The sequence below is a fragment of the Bos javanicus genome, chromosome 15 (assembly GCF_032452875.1).
Source record: "Bos javanicus breed banteng chromosome 15, ARS-OSU_banteng_1.0, whole genome shotgun sequence".
Lineage (NCBI taxonomy): Eukaryota > Metazoa > Chordata > Mammalia > Artiodactyla > Bovidae > Bos > Bos javanicus.
This window is the reverse complement of record NC_083882.1, coordinates 73,860,237-73,880,145: the sequence shown is the minus strand read 5'-3', so window position 1 is coordinate 73,880,145 and position 19,909 is coordinate 73,860,237. Positions and strand designations below refer to the sequence as shown.

Genomic DNA, 19,909 nt, shown 5'->3' with positions numbered 1-19,909 from the left:
GACAAACCATCCCTAAACTCAGGGGCTTATGCTCTTTAGCATTAAGTTTTTTTCTCACTCACGGGTTTGTGAGGTGTTTGGGATCCAGGAGACCTGTGTTCAATCACTGGGTCGGGAAGATGCCCTGGAGAAGGAAATGACAACCCACTCCAGTATTCTTGCCTGGGAAATCCCATGGACAGAGCCTGGCAGGCTACAGACCATGGGGTTGCAAGAGTCGGACGTGACTGAGCAACTAACACATACACACACGGGTCATCTCTGCTTCAGGCTGCAGGTTGACCAAGTTTGGCCCCAGGATGTGTCCTGCATTCAGGTCTGGTCTATTTTCTCATCTTCTTGGGAACAAGGCCTTCCCTGGTGGCTTAGGTGGTAAAGTATTCGCCTGCAGTGCAGGAGATCTGGCTTTGATCCCTGGGTCGGAAAGATCCCCTGGAGAAAGGAATGGCAACCTACTCCAGTATTCTTGCCTGGAGAATTCCATGGACAGAGGAACCTGGCAGGCTATAGTCCATGGGGTCACAAGAGTTGGACACAACTTAATGACTAAGCCACCACCTGGAAACAGGAGTCACTCAGGGTGTGTTCTCATGGTGAATGCCGGGAGCTCATGGGAGGGGCAGAAGCACCCCACCCCATGCCTTTTAAGAACCTTGACTCCGAACTGGTGTGTTATTAACTCTACCCGTGTTCGTTTCACCAGAACAAATGGGAAGGCCAAGTCCAACATCAGTGGAGCAGAGAACTATAATCCAGTTTATCACAGCGTTGGAAAAAATGAGCTCAGCAATAGGATTAGAATGGGCTGCTCCAAATTTCCCAAACTACATCCATCTAGCATTATTCAAAATTGTCTCATGTTCACATGGACATGCATGAAAAGTCCCTGCTGAGAAATTCCCACATCATATTCTTTTGTCTCCCTAACTTCCCTTTCCCAAGGCCTTCGCCTTCAGTCTGACTCTAGATTTTCCTGCACCAACTACCTGTGATTCACTTCACCTGTTTTCGAGGGTGTGAGGGCTGATCCAGGAGCTATGATGGGTGTGTGTCTTCCACAACAGGTGAGTGCCCATCTGCCTGGACCATAGTGGAAAGAATTCTTGCTGTGAGTGGGAGATTGGATGAGAAGAGGTTGTTTCTTCAGCCATTTCCCACACTAAGATACTCTGCTTCTGGGTATTCTGTGTGTGGGCTGCACCCCACAGGCCTGCAAGCTTGTGGTTGCTCAACCTCAAGACGGAAGAAAGAGCCCAGAGACAGTGACCAAGACATCAGTGGTTTATTAGACAGGGGGATCGTTCACGAAAGCTCCTGGAGCGACACTGCAGCATGTGTGCAGGACAGTGGGCAGGGCACAGCAGCAGCCTTCCCTACCTGGGGAGAAGGAGGCTACCATTTACAGGGGGATTGACATCAGGTGGGCTTGTGAATTACCATGGACTAATTAAGACCTATGATTAAGAGGATTGCATCCTCAGGTGAGAGAAGCAGGGGCTGGTTGAGCAGGGGATGTTCAGAGAGCAAGAGAATAGCCATCTTGATTGGCATAACCATACACTGTGTCAATTTTTGGCTCATGTAGTTATATTTTAGGATATGGGGTTTGATCTGTGAATCTTTGATCTCTTTGCTTCCAGTGTCCTCAGTCCGGGATCCATCAGGGCCTGAGACCACAGTAAGCTCAAATACCCAGATGATCATTGTTCTGCCTCCCATAGGGAAACCCATGAGGAAGAGAAACTGGAAGAAGGCAAGTTTCTCAGAAGCCATATTTCTTGATAAAACTTGTCTTTGCTTCTGGATAGCTTCAGACAGAAGAGCCATCCAGAAACATTAGTCCCCTCCTTTCTTCCTTCCTTTCCTTTTTAAATGGATCTCCAAGAAAGCAAGCAAGCACAACGTTTCATTCTGTATTCCAGTGGTGCAAAGCCCTCACATCGGGAAGTTCTGCACTGTGTCTAACTTGATTCTCCATGATTGAAGCCCATTATTTCTCCCTTCTCATCTTTCACATCTTTGCATATCGTGTAACCCATCTCTAATGCTGGTGTTATAGAGACCTGTTCATGATGTTCATGTTCCAGAAGAAAGAGTTGGTATTGTTTTATTTCACATCAACAATTATTGAATGAGCTTGATCATCCCTGTACAAGTGCTGCAGTGTTAAGAGCATCCCCTTTGGAGTCAGGCTGTCTGTGTTCCAATCGTGGCTCTGCCACTTACTAGCTGTGTGACTTGGACGTTATTTAGCATCATTTGTCCAGTTTCCCTGTCTGTAAAATGTGTTTGTAATAGTGTCTCTCACAGGGTTCTCCTGAGGGATAAGAGAATTAATACACGTAGAGTGCTTAGAATAGTGTCCGGCGTATATGTGCTCAATAAATGTTGGCTATTATTATCCTCATTTTGAGATGTAAGATTTAGTTTCTGGAGGGAACTGGCACTGATGACCCTGGTGGGTAGCTGTGCTCTTAGTTAAGGTGGGGAGGGAACATGGGTGGTTGTAGGAACACAGTGAGAGGAAGTTGCAAGGAGGTAAATTTCTATTTAAGATCTTCCTGGGACTGCCCTGGCAGTCCACCTTCCGATGCAGGGGTTGCAGGTTTGATCCCTGGTCGGGGAGATAAGATCCCACATGCTTCAGGGCCAAAAAAAAAAAAAAAACAGATTTTCCTAACAATTAGAGATGGCCAGTAAATTAAGTAATGAGCTCCCCTGTCATCAGAGGCATTCAGGAAAATCCTGACTAGCCATCCAGGTAGATGGTACGTGAAATTCTCCTAGAATTGAAAGAACAGACTTTTCAAATGGGTAGTACGTTGGGCTGGATGGATCTTAACTACCAAGGTGTATTGTTTGGGCTATGATGTTTTGGGTTTTTTTTTTTTAATTTCACTGAGTCCACAATGGATTGGGAGATTTTTTTGTTTAAAAATCTAGATTTTCAGCTTATTTGCTTGCTTGATTTTTGCAGAGTTGGAAGATCTGGCAACATTTAGTCGACAGTCTTGGATATCAGTAATGGAGTGGAGCTGTGGCTACTCCCTTAAGATATGTAGGTATGCCTTACGCCCTCTTCTAGGGCCTCCTCTCTCATTTACGGGACGCACCTGACTCCTGTGTGTTTTTGAATTTACAACACGTGTTGGAGGAGGTCTGCCCAGTGCGTGGGTGGGCTAGATCGGAGGAGATCACCTTTAAGCTGACCTGATCCAAGGTGAACTCCCTCTGAATTCTGAAAGCCTTTGTTCTGGATGCAAATCTGACCCCCTGGCACAGCACCATCCATTAAGCGTGCCCTGCACACCTACTCCTTGCTCAGCCCTATGATTCATACTAGCATGCTAAACTGGCCTTCAATGGGTCCTATTTTAAATATGGAAAGGAGAACACTTGTTTTCTTTATTCAGTGTTCACTGAATACTTCTTACACCAGAAGTGTGTGGGTTTTTCCCCACCAAGCAGTTCTTCAACTCTTCAGACATCAGCTGGGTGCCCTACAATTCAAACAATAACAAACAGTAACCGCCTGTAGTTAACATAGGCCCCACAGGTTAAGGGCTCAGTCCTGCAAGACCGCTCCCCGCTTCGGTGCCAGTCACCAAGTCCAGGTCGTCACCTGTGCTTGTCACCTTCTGGCTATAAATCAGAGGCTCCCATGACCCTTCCTTGTGTTTGATCATTTGTTAGAACATCTCACAGAGTTCAGGAAAACAGCTTCCTTACGAGTGTATGTGTTAGTCTCTCAGTCGTATCTGACTCTGCGACCCCGTGAACTGTAGCCTGCCCTGTAGGCTCCTCTGTCCGTGGGATTCTCCAGGCAAGAATAGTGGAGTGGGTTGCCATTTCCTTCTCCAGGGGATCTTCCCTGGTCTCCTGCATTACAGGCAGATTCTTTACTGTGTGAGCTACCAGGGAAGCCCTTACTTACTAGATAATTGGTTTATTATAAAAGGATATAGCTTGGAACAGCCAGATCAAAGAGATGCAAAGGGCAAAGTGTGTGTGTGTGTTGGGGGGTGATGTGGAGCTTCCAAGCCTTTCCGTATGATCATGCCATCCAAGATGGCTGTTCTCTTGCCCTCTGTACATCCCTTGCCAACCAGTGCCTGCTTTGCCTATACCCTATTTACATGACTGACCTTCCTACATATTTGCCCCACCCCCACCCCCACCCCAGCTAGTGATTGTTCTAACCTGACATCATAGATTGAGCCCACCTGACATCACTTTGCCCTATAACTGGTTTCCTCCCCCTCCCTCTGGGGAGTGAAGGCTGCTCACCTGGCCTGTCCAGCGATGTTTTCCACGCACGGTGGGGTGTTGTTCCAGGACATCTCTTCAGACAGGTAGGATCCCCCATTGACATCTCTGTTGCTGACTCTGGGCTCTTTGGTCTTGAAGCTGGGCAGTCCAGGCCTTGTAGACCTGTGGGGTGCAGCCCAACAACTGGCGGAGCAGCCAGGAGACCGAGGAAACCCCCGAGAGCGCCGAGATGCTGGGAAACAAGGATGGGGAATGGAAAGCTGCAGGGGCCGAAAGGTCCCGGGGTAGCCATCCCCTCGTATGTGGGGCCCTGTGGTGGCTGTCCTTGAGGGATGGGGGCCACCAAGAGAGCGAAGTCCCTGGTGTGGTATCACAGTGAGTCTTGTTATCAGGTTGGCTTTTATCTTGGGTGTGTGCGAGTGCCTTGTCCACGAATGCAAGTCCTGTTCTCTTTTTCTGGTTTTGACCTTTATCAAAGGGTCCTAGTTGTTTGAATGCTGATTCGTGTTTTTCTGAAGGTGAGGCAAGTGAATGTGCCAACGTGATGTCATTGCCCCTGTAACTGGTAACCTACGTACCCTCCTTCCCGGCCAGGAGTGAAAACTGCCTCTCTGCACAGTGAGGTGTTGCTCCAGGACCTTGCTTCAGATGCGTAAGATCTCTCATCCATTAAATCATTGATGTCTCTGTCACTGACTCCAGGCTTTTTGTTTGGACTTGAGGTTGGGCAAGTGCAGGCCCTGAAGGCCTATGGGGTATAGCCGCACCGTTCCCCTGGCCCACCACCCTCCCAGCACTTCTACATATTCTGCCACCTGGAGGCACCCGGGACCCCAAACTATCGCTTATGTATGGAGCCTTCATTACTTAGGCATGGTTGATCAAATCATTGGCCATTCATGATTAACTCAACCTCCAGCCCTTCTCCTTTCCTTGGAGGTCAGGTCAGGGGCTGAAAGTTCCAGCCCTCTAAAACGTTGGTTCCCCTGGCAACCAGCTGCCATCCTAAGGGGTTTTCCAGTAGCCACCTCATTAACAAACTCAGGTGTGGTTTATAGGGATTAGTGATGAATAACAAAAGATGGTCCTTTCCCCTTTATTCTCTTTTGCTGCTACTGCTAAGTTGCTTCAGTCGTGTCCGACTCTGTGCGACCCCACAGACGGCAGCCCACCAGGCTCCTCCGTCCCTGGGATGCTCCAGGCAAGAACACTGGAGTGGGTTGCCATTTCCTTCTCCATTGCATGAAAGGGAAAAGGGAAAGTGATACGGACTCTTAGCGACCCCATGGACTGCAGCCTACTAGACTCCTCTGTCCATGGGATTTTCCAGGCAAGAGTACTGGAGTGGGGTGCCAGTGCCTTCTCTTTTAGGGAATTCCAAATGTTTTAGGAGCTATGTGTTAGAAGACCAAATATTTATTTCTTACTATAAATCACAATAATCACAAGTACATATTTGACATTTTGTAGTAAAAGATACATAAATTGATTATTTTAACTATGTTTAATATTTTAACAATTTATCAGCATTAAGAACATTGATGGCATCTGGTCCCATTACTTCATGGCAAATAGATGGGGAAACGGTGGAAACAGTGTCAGACTTTATTTTTTGTGGCTCCAAAATCACTGCAGATGGTGACTGCAGCCGTGAAATTAAAAGACTCTTACTCCTTGGAAGGAAAGTTATGACCAACTAGATAGTATATTGAAAAGCAGAGACGTTACTTTGCCAACAAAGGTCCGTCTAGTCAAGGCTATGGTTTTTCCAACGGTCATGTATGGATGTGAGAGTTGGACTGTGAAGAAAGCTGAGCCCCGAAGAATTGATGCTTTTGAACTGTGGTGTTGGAGAAGACTCTTGAGAGTCCCTTGGACTTCAAGGAGATCCAACCAGTCCATTCTAAAGGAGCTCAGTCCCGGGTGTTCTTTGGAAGGACTGATGCTAAAGCTGAAACTCCAATACTTTGGCCACCTCATGCGAAGAGTTGACTCATTGGAAAAGACCCTGATGCTGGGAGGGATTGGGGGCAGGAGGAGAAGGGGACGACAGAGGATGAGATGGCTGGATGGCATCACCGACTCGATGGACATGAGTTTGGGTGAACTCCAGGAGATGGTGATGGACAGGGAGGCCTGGCGTGCTGCTATTCACGGGGTCGCAAAGAGTCGGACACGACTGAGCAACTAAACTGAACTGAATGTTGTACAACCATCACCACTGTCCATTTCCAGAACTTTTTCACCACAAACATACTTGTACCCATTAAAAAATAATTCCCCATTTCCTCCTCCCTCATATACCCTAGTCACTCCATTCTGCTTCTAAGAATTTGCTATTCTAGAGATAGATGTCTTATGAGGAATCATGCAAAATTTGTTTCTTGTGTGTCTGATTTATTTGATTTAGCATGATGTTTTCAAGGTTCATCCATGTTAAACCGTGTATCAGAATTTCCTTCCTTTCTGTGGCCTAGAGAATATTCCACTGTATGCATATGCATTTTGTTGATCCACTCATCTGTTCATGGACACTTAGGTTACTTCCACATCTTGGTTATTGTAAATAATGCTGCTGTGAGCTTTGGGGTACAATATCTGTTGGAGTTTCTGCTTTCAGTTCTTTTGGGTCTTTCTGGTCCCATTATATTTTAATTCAAATTGAACAATAAACTTTCAGCTCTTCTTCTCACTGCTCCATAATGTAATAAAGAACTTGGTACATCCATTTTACAGATGTAGAAACTGAGCAGGAAATTAATGTTGGAAACCGGAGACTAGATCCTTGGTGTGGAGTCATTGACACCAGACAGCATTCCTGCAGACAAGGGTTGTGTCTGAGTTCTCACAGATTTGCATCCTCAGGACAAGTGGCCAGGATGCAGTCCACATGGTTTGAAAAGAGTGAATGAATGTTTTTTGTGCTGACATTTTTTTTCCTGATAATTTATTTATTTTTGGCTGTGCTGGGTCTTCGTTCCTCATGGGCTTTTCTCTAGTTGCTTCGAGGAGGGGCTACTCTCAAGATTCGGTGTGCAGGCTTCTCACTGAAGTGGCTTCTCTTGTTGCAGAGCACAGACTCTAGGGAGCAGGGGTTTCGGTAGTTGTGACACGTGGGCTCGGTAACTGCTGCTCCCGGGTTCTTGAGCACAGGCATAATAGTTGCGGTGCATGGGTTTAGTTGCTCTGAGGCATGTAGGATCTTCCTGGTCCAGGGATGAAACCCGTGTCTCCTGCACTGGCAGGTGGATTCTTTACCACCAAGCCACCAGGGAAGCCTCTGTGCTGGCACTTTGACAGAAGCTCTCAAAAAAGCTCCCAATGTCTGTAATACTTCTTCCTCTCTTAAGTCTCCCTCTCCATCTCTTAGACACCCCTACCCCACTCCCAACAAGGGACTTGAACAAACCAGCTGGTGCTGATCCATGCCCTAAGTCCTAACAACTGCAGCCTCGGGCCTGAGAGGTTGCTTTCCCAAGTGTTCTGTCCAGTCCGGGTGTGAGCTTCATTGGAGCTTCACCCCAGTTCACTGTAATGCCTGAGCAACTGGTTCCAGCCTGGCATGTGAGACCCACTGGGGGATCCTCTGGCATGGGGCAGGGGGAGGGCGGATCTGAATGCCTTCTAGTCATACTTTGTCAGAGAATCTCTCTAGCCTCCTGCATGGTGGCAGGCCCTCTTATTTCACCAAGCTGTCCTGGGGTTTGGGGAACCTCAACCCAAATCCCTTTTTGTTTAAAAATTGAGACAAATGCAATTTTAATGGGGTGGTGAAAACGCTTCTCCCAAAGGTAAGCTGTACTGTCGACTTGGCATTTGCTTAAGAAAAGAGTGGCTCTGAAAGGATTCCCTGCTCTGTTCTCCTTGGAGGAGCCTGGCGTGGGGTGGGGTGGGCTGGGGTAGGGTTGGGGGGCTGTCAGAGGCGGTCAAGGGGTGTGGCTTAAATCCTCTGGGGTCCTTTGTCCACTTGCTTTCTGCCCACAGGACGACAGAAGCTGTCACTAATGACTCAAAGATGGGCTGCAGAAGGCGCGTACCTGTCTCCTGCTCATGGGGAGAGGGTGTGTGAGGAAGAAGGCAAGTGATGGTGAGAAGCACTCACAAGCAGTGAGTGTCCTCAAAGCAGTCAGGCAGATGGTTCAGTTTCACCGGGGAAATTTCTTTGACTGTCTGGTGTAGGAAGGAGGCGCTGAGACAAAAGCTTTGGTGGTGGGGGTGCGAGTAGCAGGGGAGGGTGGAGAGGAGCTCCTGTAGGATTTGGCAAAAGACGGAGAACTAACTCTGTCTATCTATAGCTGGAGGGAAGGCAAACAACCCCCGGTCTCCGCTGGAAGTGGGCGGGGCCGAGGGGAGGCAGGGAGGCACGGAGCCAGTGGCTTCCCCACGGGCAGCAGAGGGTTAACCGCTCCGGGCGCCCAAGGACGTCAGAGTGGGTTCTTGTCTGCGGCTGGGACTGAGAGCTTTTATCCCTTGTTATTTTTCCTCCTGTCTTGGCTTTTTATTGTGTTAGGATTTCAGGATTTGGCTTTATATATTTTTTTTAATGCTGAAAATATTTGGAAGGGGAGAAAAAAGAATTCATCCCAGTGAAATGGATAGGAAGACAGCAGGCTGGAGGCTGGGGTCATTGGGAGTCCCTGGTTTTAGATCAGAAGCAGGGCAACCACAATTATGTGGCCCCCTCCCATCTCTACGTTCCCTTGAAGCCCCCCAGACCTCAGCCTGGACAAAGGGACTTCCTGCTTTGGAGCCGATTCTCCACCAGTCAGCTGTGAGCCCAGCTGTTACTGACAGGGACCACCGCCCCACGGGAGGTCCTCCTGGACACGTTGTCCTCAGCCTGAGCCTGTGTGGGCTGGGAGGTGAGGAGACGCCACAGACTCTGCAGTAGACTTTCCCTCTGCTGACCCTGTGGGGAAGGGCATGGAGAAGGACACAGTCTCTCTGAAAGTGAGGGGAGAAGAAAGAGGCAATCGGGTTCGAGAAACAAGGAAGGGAGTGGCGAGCATTACTTAAGACAGCTAAGAGCTGTCTGTGTTCATCTCTCAGTCGTGTCAGAATCTTTGTGACCCCGTGGACTGTAGCCCGCCAGGTTCCTCTGTCCATGGAATTCTCCAGGCAAGAATACTGGAGTGGGTTGCCATTTCCTTCTCCAGGGGATCTTCCCGACCCAGGGATCAAACCTGGGTCTCCTGCACCGCAGGCAGATTCTTTGCCATCTGAGCCACCAGGGAAGCCCTTAGATGTCTATAAGATACTTCTAAAAGGAAATATTAAAACTCAGGGAGGTCATATTCAGCGGATACCCATAGGAGTCAGAATTTTTCATAGCCTGCAGGCTTCACGACAGAGTTGTTGGTCTGAGGCACAAGGTAGTGAGCACAGAGCTCTGGAGAGAGGAGGGTAAGGTGGCCTGGGCGTGGCACCATGAAGCCAGATACTGGGACAGAGATGTGGAGACACACCATTGAGTCCCGGGATCCCAGGAATGAAAAGGATGCCTGAACGTATCTGGGGGCCCTGCTCCCCAGCGCAAGAATGGTGTTGGCCCACATCCCTGAGCTGGAAGCATCGAGTGGGCTTACATACTCTGGGCCCTAGGGAGACGCCTGGGGAATGGGAATAGCTGCTTCTCAATGGAACTTGGTCACTTGGTAGCCCTGGGAAGCTGCAGGAATTGCAGGTGAAGTGGGACCTCAACGGGCAAGACTGGATAACATTTGTCTCTCACCCTTTCTTATGTTCACTTGACAGAGAAAACTAGCTGTGGGAAATGGTCACCCAGTGTTAAAGATTAGAACGGGGTTTTCAGAACGGAGACTTAACATTATAAAAGTGGACTTTCTACCAAGGACAAGAGTCCCTCTACACAGGGTCATGACAATGGTGGTTGGCGGGAAAAATCTCCCACCCAATCCAAGCCACTTAAACTGAATTTTTGTGAGAAAGAGGGAGGGGAAAGTATCCATCTGCAGTAAAAACTGGATATTGTGGGAAATGAGAGTGGAATCAGTGGAAAAATAGAAACAAAGATGTTCTCAGTTAAGTAACAACGTTTGTGTGGTCTCTGATTTGGGCTGGAGATTTTGACTTTCTCCTCTCCTCTCTTCAACATCCTGCCTGAGACCTGAAAGCCTATCTTAATGGATGCATCAGTGGGTTCTCAGGCCCTCTGGCTTCTCAATAAAAATCAACCAGCGGGAGACCTAACCACCCTGGTAGCTCAGATGTAAAGCTTCTGCCTGAAGTGCAGGAGACCTGGGTTTAATCCCTGGGTCAGGGAGATCCCCTGGAGAAGGAAATGGCAACCCACTCCAGTACTCTTACCTGGGAAATTCCATGGATGGAGGAGCTGGTAGGCGACAGTCCATGGAGTCACAAAGAGTCGGACACGACTGAGCAACTTCACTTACTTACTTATTTAGCGGGAGACTGGGAGATGGGAGGAAAGTGAAGTTGGGCTGTTTATTTTCCGGCTCCCTCCCAGCAGGGTCTCTGCGTGTTGGCTGTATCCCTCCTCTAAAGACCTCAGCTCCTGTCAGGTGGCAACATGCAACAGCAACTCTCTCCAGATTCAAGTACCTGCCTTTCCCCTTGGGCCTCCAGAGTTTGGAATGGTAACAAATCCCCACTGTTGCCAACTCCATTCATTGCTGCTTTCCCCTTACTGCACCCACAGGATTTAACCAACCCCTTTATTAAACTCCCATTTACCCCATCTGATATTGCCAGCCACTTCCTGCTGGGACCCCACCTAATACAATAATCTGATAATAACACCAGTGGAAACTGTAACTTGAGGTTAGTAGTGTAAGCTCAGTGTCATCACCAACACTTGGTTGGATGAGGCTTATGTGAATTCTATGTCAGTAGGGATTCTGTTCACCCACATAACTTAGTCTCCATGGCAATGGGCTAAGGAGAAGACTTGGTTCGCTTAATTATTTAAGTGAATATTTATTGAGTATCTACTGTATGGCATGCCCTACGGTGGGGGCTGGGGAGTTAGGAGAAAATAAACATCCAGCTCTCATGGTGTTTTCAGTCTAGTGGGAAAGAAGGAGATTAATCACGTAGCCACAGATATAAATATATATAGGTAGGAACTGTGATAAATCCTTAGAGCAAGATAACTATACCTTTCTCTGAGAGCAGCTAATAGGAGGGTGATACTGGGTGGAGCTTCAAAGAAAATTTCTTGGAGGAAATGACACTAAGCTTAGCCAAGCAAAGGGCAAGGGAGGGGGTGAGGAGCATGGTAAGCAGAGGGAAGGGCATGCTCAAAGATCTGAGGCTGGATGGGTCTGACAGGTGTTCAGTGAATGTGGGAGGGGCCTCTGGAGCAAGTTGAGATTTAGCTTTACATGCAGTGGGGAGACATTACAGAGTTTTGAGTGGGATAATGGCATGATTTGATGTCATAAAAGCTGGTGATGGTACCATGGGGGACTCGGGTGGGGATGCAAGGAGAAACAAGTGATGTTGCTATGGGAGCTCCTGACTGCTGGTCTGGCTAACGGTGTAGTGATGCTTTTCTTGCCCAGGAAGGCCTGAGTTGGAGGCAGTGAACTGGGTTCATGGGCACAACCATCGGGTGCCCTGTTCTGTCGTGAACATTGCGGTGAATTAGATTCTTGACCTGATACTCTCAGAAAGACGAGAAAGCAATGAGGGGAGCTGTGACCTGCGATCTAATCTTGACCAGCAAGGAAGAACTTGCTGGTAAAATGGAAGTGTCTGGAGGAAAATGGGAAGTTCTGTGGAGAGAAGGACATGTGATCATCTGAGGTGTGCTTGTGAGTGTGTGAGAGAGAGAGACAGGGTAACAGAGATAGGAGAGATGGCAGAAAAACAAATCTCTCAGACTCCACGTAGAAGACAAGCGTTACTAGCTTATGGCTAGAGAGTCAGAGAAAGAAAGTGGATTAACAGGCACAGGAAATCCTACTGTATGTACTTGCTTTGGGCTGTCATAGCAAAGTGCCACAGACTGGGTAGCTTAAACAACAGAAGTGTATCATCTCACAGTTCTTGAGGCCAGAAGTCTGAACTCAGAGTGTCAGCAAAGTTGGTTCCCTCTGAGATTGTGAGGCTGGAGCTTTCCTCGGCCTCTCTCCTCGGCATGTAGACAGCCATCATCTGCCTGTCTGTCTTCATGTTGTCTTTTCTCGATTCTTGTCTGTCTGCGTGTCCACATTTCCCCTTTTTATAAGGACATTAGTCCTACTCGATTAGGATCCACCCCCATGACCTCACTTTTCCTTGATTACGTCTGTAAAGACTCAACATCCAAATAAGGTCACATTCTCAAGTACTAGGGGTTAGGACTCCAACATATCTGTTTATGGAAACACAATGGACCCATCACAACTACCAAATGAAATTCAAGCAGAACTTACTAGTTCATCTATTGAACAGGCACCAGATGCTTACTCTGTACCAGGTACACTGCTAAGAGGGGTCTTGGCCTCAAAGGTACACTTGGTCTGTGTTACAATTCAAATATGTAAAAATATGTACCACAGGGCTTCCCTGGTGGCTCAGATGGTGAAAAATCTGCCTGCTATGCAGGAGACCTGGATTCGATCGCTAGGTCAGAAGATCCCCTGGAGAAGGAAATGGCAACCCATTACAGTATTCTTGCCTGGGAAATCCCATGGACAGAGGAGCCTGGTGGGCTACAGTCCATGAGGTTGCAAAGAATTGGCATGACCGCGTGACTTTCACTTTCACAGGTTAATAAGTGCTATGACAAGTATATTGATATTTACCTCTAGAACACACTTGTTGTATGATACAGTTTAATGTAACATTACAAGGAAGCAGAGAATAATAAAGAGTGTGAAAGAAAGACAGAAAGAAAGAAAGTGAAGTAGCTCAGTCGTGTCCAACTCTTTGCGACCCCATGGACTGTAGCCTACCAGGGTCCTCCATCCATGGGATTTTCCAGGCAAGAATACTGGAATGTATTGCCATTTCCTTCTCCAAATACAGAGCATGGTGTTAGCACAAAGAGCAGGGTGGGGACTTCCTGGTGGTCCAGTGGATAAGAATCTGCCTGCCAATGTGGGGGACACGGGTTCAACCCCTGGTCTGGGAAGATCCTACATGCTGAGGGCAACTGGGCCTGTGCGCCACAGCTGCTGAAGCCCACATGCTTAGAGCCTGTGCTCTGCAACAAGAGAAGGCACCACAGTGAGAAGCCCACCACCACCAGGAATAGTTCTGCTCACTGCAAGTAGAGAAAGCCTGCATGCAGCAAGAGCCAGTGCAGCCAAAAAATTAATGAAAAAGAAAAAAGAGCAGGATGGTCAGTGCTACTCAAGGAGGTCAGGGAAGGCTTCATGGAGGAGGTGACATGACCTGAGTCTCCAAGGATAACAAAGGAGTGGCCCAGGGGGAGAAGAAGTGGAAGGGAGCTCCATGTGGAGGGAAATCCATAGAGTGAGTGAGGGCAGCAGGTTTGTGTAAGAGTATGGCTTTAGTGTCAGTGGAGGAAGATGAGATTAGAGATGCCAGATCATGAAGGGCCTTGGGTCCAGGATAAGGAAAGTGAACTTACACGTATACTTGACACAGTTTTCAGGGTGTGCATGGGACATCATCTGGGAGACTGAAGGACAGAGTGATATGATTAGATTTGGCTTTTGTGGGAAGGATGGATTGAGGGGGTTGTGAGGGGAGCCAGGAATGAGAGAGAAAGAGAACAGAGGGCTGGACCAAAGTAGTAGGGATGCAGAGGGGAGAAACCATTATGCAGAGTCCTGGGGGGAGAGTTGATGTCTGTTAGTGACAACTTAGTCATGTAGATAATTGAGTGGGGCTTATCTGGGGCTAGATATCTGGTGTGAGTGTCCGAGCAGACAAAGGGGCATTTACAAGACAGGGACTTCAGCAGGCAGAGTGGATGTTGGGGGAACCTTAGATCTCCTTTGGACGTGTTGAGATGCTTGTGGGGGCAGTCAGGTGGAAATATAGAGTAGAAAGTTACTGTAAATACAGTCTGGAAGTGAGGGAAGAGGTCCAGGTTTGAGATATGTATCTGGGAGCTCTCAGTTGTTGAAGTCATAGACTTAGATGAAGGTACCTAAAGTGTGAGTCGCTCAGTCGTGTCCAACTCTTTGTGGTTCCCCTGTCCATGGGATTCTCCAGGCAAGAATACTGGAGTGGGTTGCCATTCCCTTCTCCAGATCTTCCTGACCCAGGGATCAAACCTGGGTCTCCCGCATTGCAGGAAGATTCTTTACCATCTGAGCCACCAGGGAAGCCCAAAGATACCTAGGATGAACCTATTTTTTTGGCTTGCATATCTTGGCATGTGCGATCTTAGTTCCCCAACCAGGGATAGAACTTGCACCCCCCACCCCTCCCCCTGCTGCAGTGAAAGCATGGAGTCATGAGCACTGGACCACCAGGGGAGTCCCTAGAGTGAAACTTTAGAGTGGAAAAAAAATGTAGGGCTCAGGGACTAAACCTTGAGGAGAAGGTCATTCCACGTGTGAGATGTTCAGTTCAGACACTCAGTTGTGTCCGATTCTTTGTGATCCCATGAACCGCAGCACGCTGGGCCTCCCTGTCCATCACCAGCTCCCAGAGTTTACCCAAACCCATGTCTATTGAGTGGGTGATGCCATCCAACCATCTCATCCTCTGTCATCCCCTTCTCCTCCTGCCCTCAATTTTGCCCAGCATCAGGGTCTTTTCAAATGAGTCAGCTCTTTGCATCAGGTGGCCAAGTATTGGAGTTTCAGCTTCAACATCAGTCCTATTAATGAACACCCAGGACTGATCTCCTTTAGGATAGACTGGTTGGATCTCCTTGCAGTCCAAGGGACTCTCAAGAGTCTTCTCCAACTCCGCAGTTCAAAAGCATCAATTCTTTGGCACTCAGCTTTCTTTATAGTCCAACTTTCACATCCATACATGACTACTGGAAAAACCATAGCCTTGACTAGATGGACCTTTGCTGACAAAGTAATGTCTCTGCTTTTTAATATGCTGTCTAGGTTGGTCATAACTTTCCTTCCAAGGAGTAAGCGTCTTTTAATTTCATGGCTGTAGTCACCATCTGCAGTGATTTTGGAGCCCAGAAAAATAAAGTCTGACACTGTTTCCACTGTTTCCCCATCTATTTGCCATGAAGTGATGGGACTGGATGCCATGATCTTCGTTTTCTGAATGTTGAGCTTTAAGCCAACTTTTTCACTCTCCTCTTTCACTTTCATCAAGAGGCTGTTTTGTTCTTCACTTTCTGCCATAAGGGTGGTGTCATCTGCATATCTGAGGTTATTGATATTTCTCCCGGCAATGAGAGAAGTGAGATGAGAAGCCTCCAAATGAGATGGAGAAAGGTCAGCTAGGTGATCCTGGAGAAAGTCTGGTGAACATCAGGAGGAGGGAGTTAACACCATCAGATGCCCCTCGGAGACTGAGAATGAAAAAGGAGTAAAGGGAATCTTTGGATTGGCTCTTTGGTGACCCACTGGCTCCTTCTGTGGGTCAATTTTAGTGGAGTGAATGCAGCAAAAGTTAAGTTGCGTAGACGGAGGAATGAACTGAAAGGGGAGGAAGTGTGGGTGATTCTCTTAGAAAGCTTGGTAGTGGAGGGAAGAAGAAAAAGAGACTGTAGCTAGAGGGGGACAAACAATTTGGAGTTGGGTTTTTTTTTTCTCTATGAGAAAGATTTGACGGTGTTTCGATAGTGAATGAGCAGAACAGCAGGAGGAAGAGGTCAAATGTGCAGCGAGGAAAGAGAAGACTTCCAGAGATGAATAGGGTGGGATCCAGAGCAAAGATGGTTGGGTTGTCCGTGTAGGAATGATGCAGTGGAGGTAGTAGTGGGTCCAGAAACCTTAGATGGATCAGCAGGAATTAGAGAAATTCCTCAATGATGTTGTCTATTTTTTCCCCTAAAATGTGAGAGATGATTCATCTCTGGGGAGTGTGATGGAAGGTGGCTAGATAGTAGAAATGATGAGGGGAAGAAAAACTTGAAAAGGCTGTATTAGTCAGAGTTCAGTTGCAGTTAACAATCCTTTGTAGCTATTTTAAGAGGAAAAGGACTTAATGCAGTCAATTGGCTGCTTACAAAAATCACTGGAAACTCTAAACTGAGATTCCAGGAACGAACCCAGGGCTTCTGATCACTCATCTCCCAGGGGACCTACCCCTTCTATCACAGTCAAGAAGCTGGGGAGGGACTTCCCTGGTGGTGTAGTGGTTAAGACTCCTGCTTTCACTGCAGGGAGCATGGGTTTGATCCCTGGTCAGGGAACTAAGATCCCGCATGCTGCACCATAGCCAAAAAAAAAGAGAAATTAGGGTCTGAAAGCCCATGCTGTTGAGCCTTGGAACACTTAGCTGTCGTGCAGAGATCATGAACATTGGGTACAGGGCCAAGGGTCCAAGTTCAAGTCTAATCAGGTGTTTCTTATTGGCAGAACCTAAGTTGAAATCTAAACTCTAGCTATAAAGGAGTTTGGGAAATTTTTGGTTTTTCATTCTCCGCCATACAGGGATACATAACTTCATCCCCACACTAAAATTCTAATCAACAACAGTAGCATGCTCCTGCTTGATTTAACTATCCCTTCATACAAACTGCCATCCATCCATCCATCTTTAATTTCAGCTAAAATCAGATGTAAGCCTAATATACAATTAAAAGATTTGATAAAGCTGATTAATAGCAGTAGAATTTCATCCTTCAATAATATAAATAATTGCCAGGGAGTTGGTGATGGACAGGGAAGCCTGGCATACTGCAGTGCATGGGGTTACAAAGAGTTGGACACGACTGAGAGATTGAACTGGACTGAAAGATTCTCCTCTTCAGTCTTGGGTATAAAAACCACCTAGTGTTGAGCCTCTTCTATCTTTTAAGGTAAGGCACTGAGTTCACAGTGTTCTTTCACATATATGATTTCATTTGATTATTATATTTTGTGGACTGGACATTCATAGGGGTTACTGTTTTTTCATTTTACAGCTGACATAAGCATCTTCATTGGTATAGTATTGCAAAGGACTTTATCATCCAAATGTATTTTGCTGTTGTTGCTCAGTCGCCAAGTCCTGTTCAACTTTTTTGTGACCCCGTGGACTGTAGCCCATGAGGCTCCTCTGTCCATGGGATTTCCCAGGCAAGAAAACTGGAGTGGGTTGCCATTTCCTTCTTCAGAGGATCTTCCCAACCTAGGGATTGAACCTGCGTCTTCTCCTTGGCAGGTAGATTCTTTACCAAACATGTTTATAGTCCATCAAAGAGAACAGATTGTGCAGTACATTCAATAATAGTACATGATGAACCATTCAGGTTATAGGTCAATTCAGTCTCATTGGACAGTGTGCTAATCTGTCTATATGATACTGGAAGCAATTTCCTTAGTCTTATTCATAATTTTCTCTTTTTTCAGCTTTATTGAGCTATTATTGACAAATAGGAATGATATATATTTAAGACATATAATTCAATGTTTTTTTGACTGAGCCCTGTGGCATGCAGGGTAACTCCCTAACCAGGGATGGAACTCTGCCCCCTGAGTTGAAGCATGGCATCTTCAGCACTGGACTGCCAGGGAAGTCCCTGTAACTTGATGTTTTGATATAAGCTGAGCACAGAAGAATTGATGCTTTTGAACAATGGTGTTGGAGAAGACTCTTGAGAGTCCCTTGGACTGCAAGGAGATCCAACCAGTCTATCCTAAAGGAGATCAGTTCTGGGTGTTCATTGGAAGAACTGATGTTGAAGCTGAAATTCCAATACTTTGGCCACCTGATGCAAAGAACTGACTCATTTGAAAAGACCCTGATGTTGGGAAAGACTTAAGGCGGGAGGAGAAGGGGAAGACAGAGGATGAGATGGTTGGATGGCATCACTGACTCAATGGACATGGGTTTGGGTGGACTCTGGGAGTTGGTGATGGACGGGGAGGCCTGGCATGCTGCGGTTCATGGGATTGCAAAGAGTCGGACATGACTGAGCAACTGAACTGAACTGATGCATTGTGAAATGGTCACCACTATCAAGCTCATTATCACAGCCATCACTTTACAGAGTTGCTGTTTCCTCCCTTCCTTTCTCTCCTTTCCATATCTCAAGTAAATAATGTATTGTTAACAGTAGCTACCATGTTGCACGTTGTACATTAGATCTCTAGAACTTACTCATCGTGCACAGCTGAAGCTTTGTACACCTTGAGTAACACCTCGCTCTTTCCACCCTAAACCTATGTGAGCAACTGCCCTTCTACTCTCTGATATATGAGTTTGGCTACTTCAAATTTCATGTATAAGTGAGATTATCCAGTATTTGTCCTTCTGTGTCTGGCTTATTTCACTGTAATGCCCTGCAGGTTTATCCATATCACCAAATGCCAGGATTCCCTCCTTTTTTATGGCCGAATGATGATATTTATTGCGTTTAGTCATTCAGTCATCATCAGGTTTAGGGTGTATCTTAGCTGCTGTGAGTAACACGCATTCACTTTCCATCATCCATCCGTGCATTCATCACCCATCCAACCACAGTAGGCGTCAGAAGCTGCTGTGTGGATGTGGTGCAGTGAGCTGACCAGGTGTAGAACAGCAACAGTAGTTGAAATCACAGTCTGATCTTGTATAATCTGCCACCATTCTCCAATTCCAAGATCTATCCAGTCAAAGCCAAACAGGTAGGTTAAATAAGGATATGATGGGGATCACCTCTAGTTTGCTGGCAGACTGTCTCTGAAAGGATTAAAAAAAAGTCCTGATTTTAGTGTTTGCCAATTTTATGGTTTAAATAGTCTCATCATGGCCACTTTAAAGCTACCAAAGATGAAGTTTCAAAGTAAGGTTGACAATCTCATAACAATTTCTATGAATAAATAATAACAGTTCTCATGGGGCTGTATGAGCTGATTCCTGCACACCGCTGGGTCATCAGTCCTGTGTTCTTCGGGTCTTCTTAGTGATACTAACCTCTGTGATTCTCCTAGAAACGTGGCATTGGTTTTTGTTTTCTGTTTAGTTAAGGAGGGGCTCACTGGGCATTATCACTTGGTCCTTCCTTTCATAATGGCCCTTAATCCTTAGGTCAGGCAGAACCCATAGGAGATTTTGCCTGTCACTGAGTGTATATATTACAACTATACATCCAGGACCTGGAGAAACAACCACAGGATGGAGCCACTATGTAAAGATTTGGACCCCAAAATCATTTATCTCCTGGCCTTCATTAATGTCCACTCAACGAATGACCTGGGATTAGTATTAACTCAGGGCCAGCAATAACCCCTGAAAAATCTTTTCCTCTTTTCCCAGTGTTACACTCACTCTACTGAATAACCACAGTTCCCTTGGGGAAACGCTGGGGGGAAGATGTACGGAATGAATTGGTAATGTCATACGGCACAGAGTACACAGTTTCTCTATTCACCTGACTTAAGCGCGGGGATTTAGTGAAAACCTGTGACCCTCTGATGTCCTGAGACTTTGTCTCCGATCTCCAGAGCTCTGGCTTGCTTTTTAATTCTGCAGATCCAGCAGGATGTTAATGCAGTGCTCCATGTGGTCTAGCCCTGGTATGCGTGATATTCACTGAGGCCTGGTATTCACTGAGCCACCACTGAAGAACCCTATGAGTCACCCTATTCTCACT

General features: G+C 46.8%; 1 long non-coding RNA gene across 1 annotated transcript; it reads left to right on the top strand.

Annotated features, from left to right (window-relative positions):
• Positions 1 to 4,228: 4,228 nt before the first annotated feature.
• LOC133226987 (uncharacterized) lies at positions 4,229 to 8,346 on the top strand. Its single transcript, XR_009729685.1, has 2 exons — positions 4,229 to 4,352; positions 8,254 to 8,346. It is a non-coding gene; the product is annotated as an uncharacterized LOC133226987 (long non-coding RNA).
• The last annotated feature ends 11,563 nt before the right edge of the window (positions 8,347 to 19,909 follow it).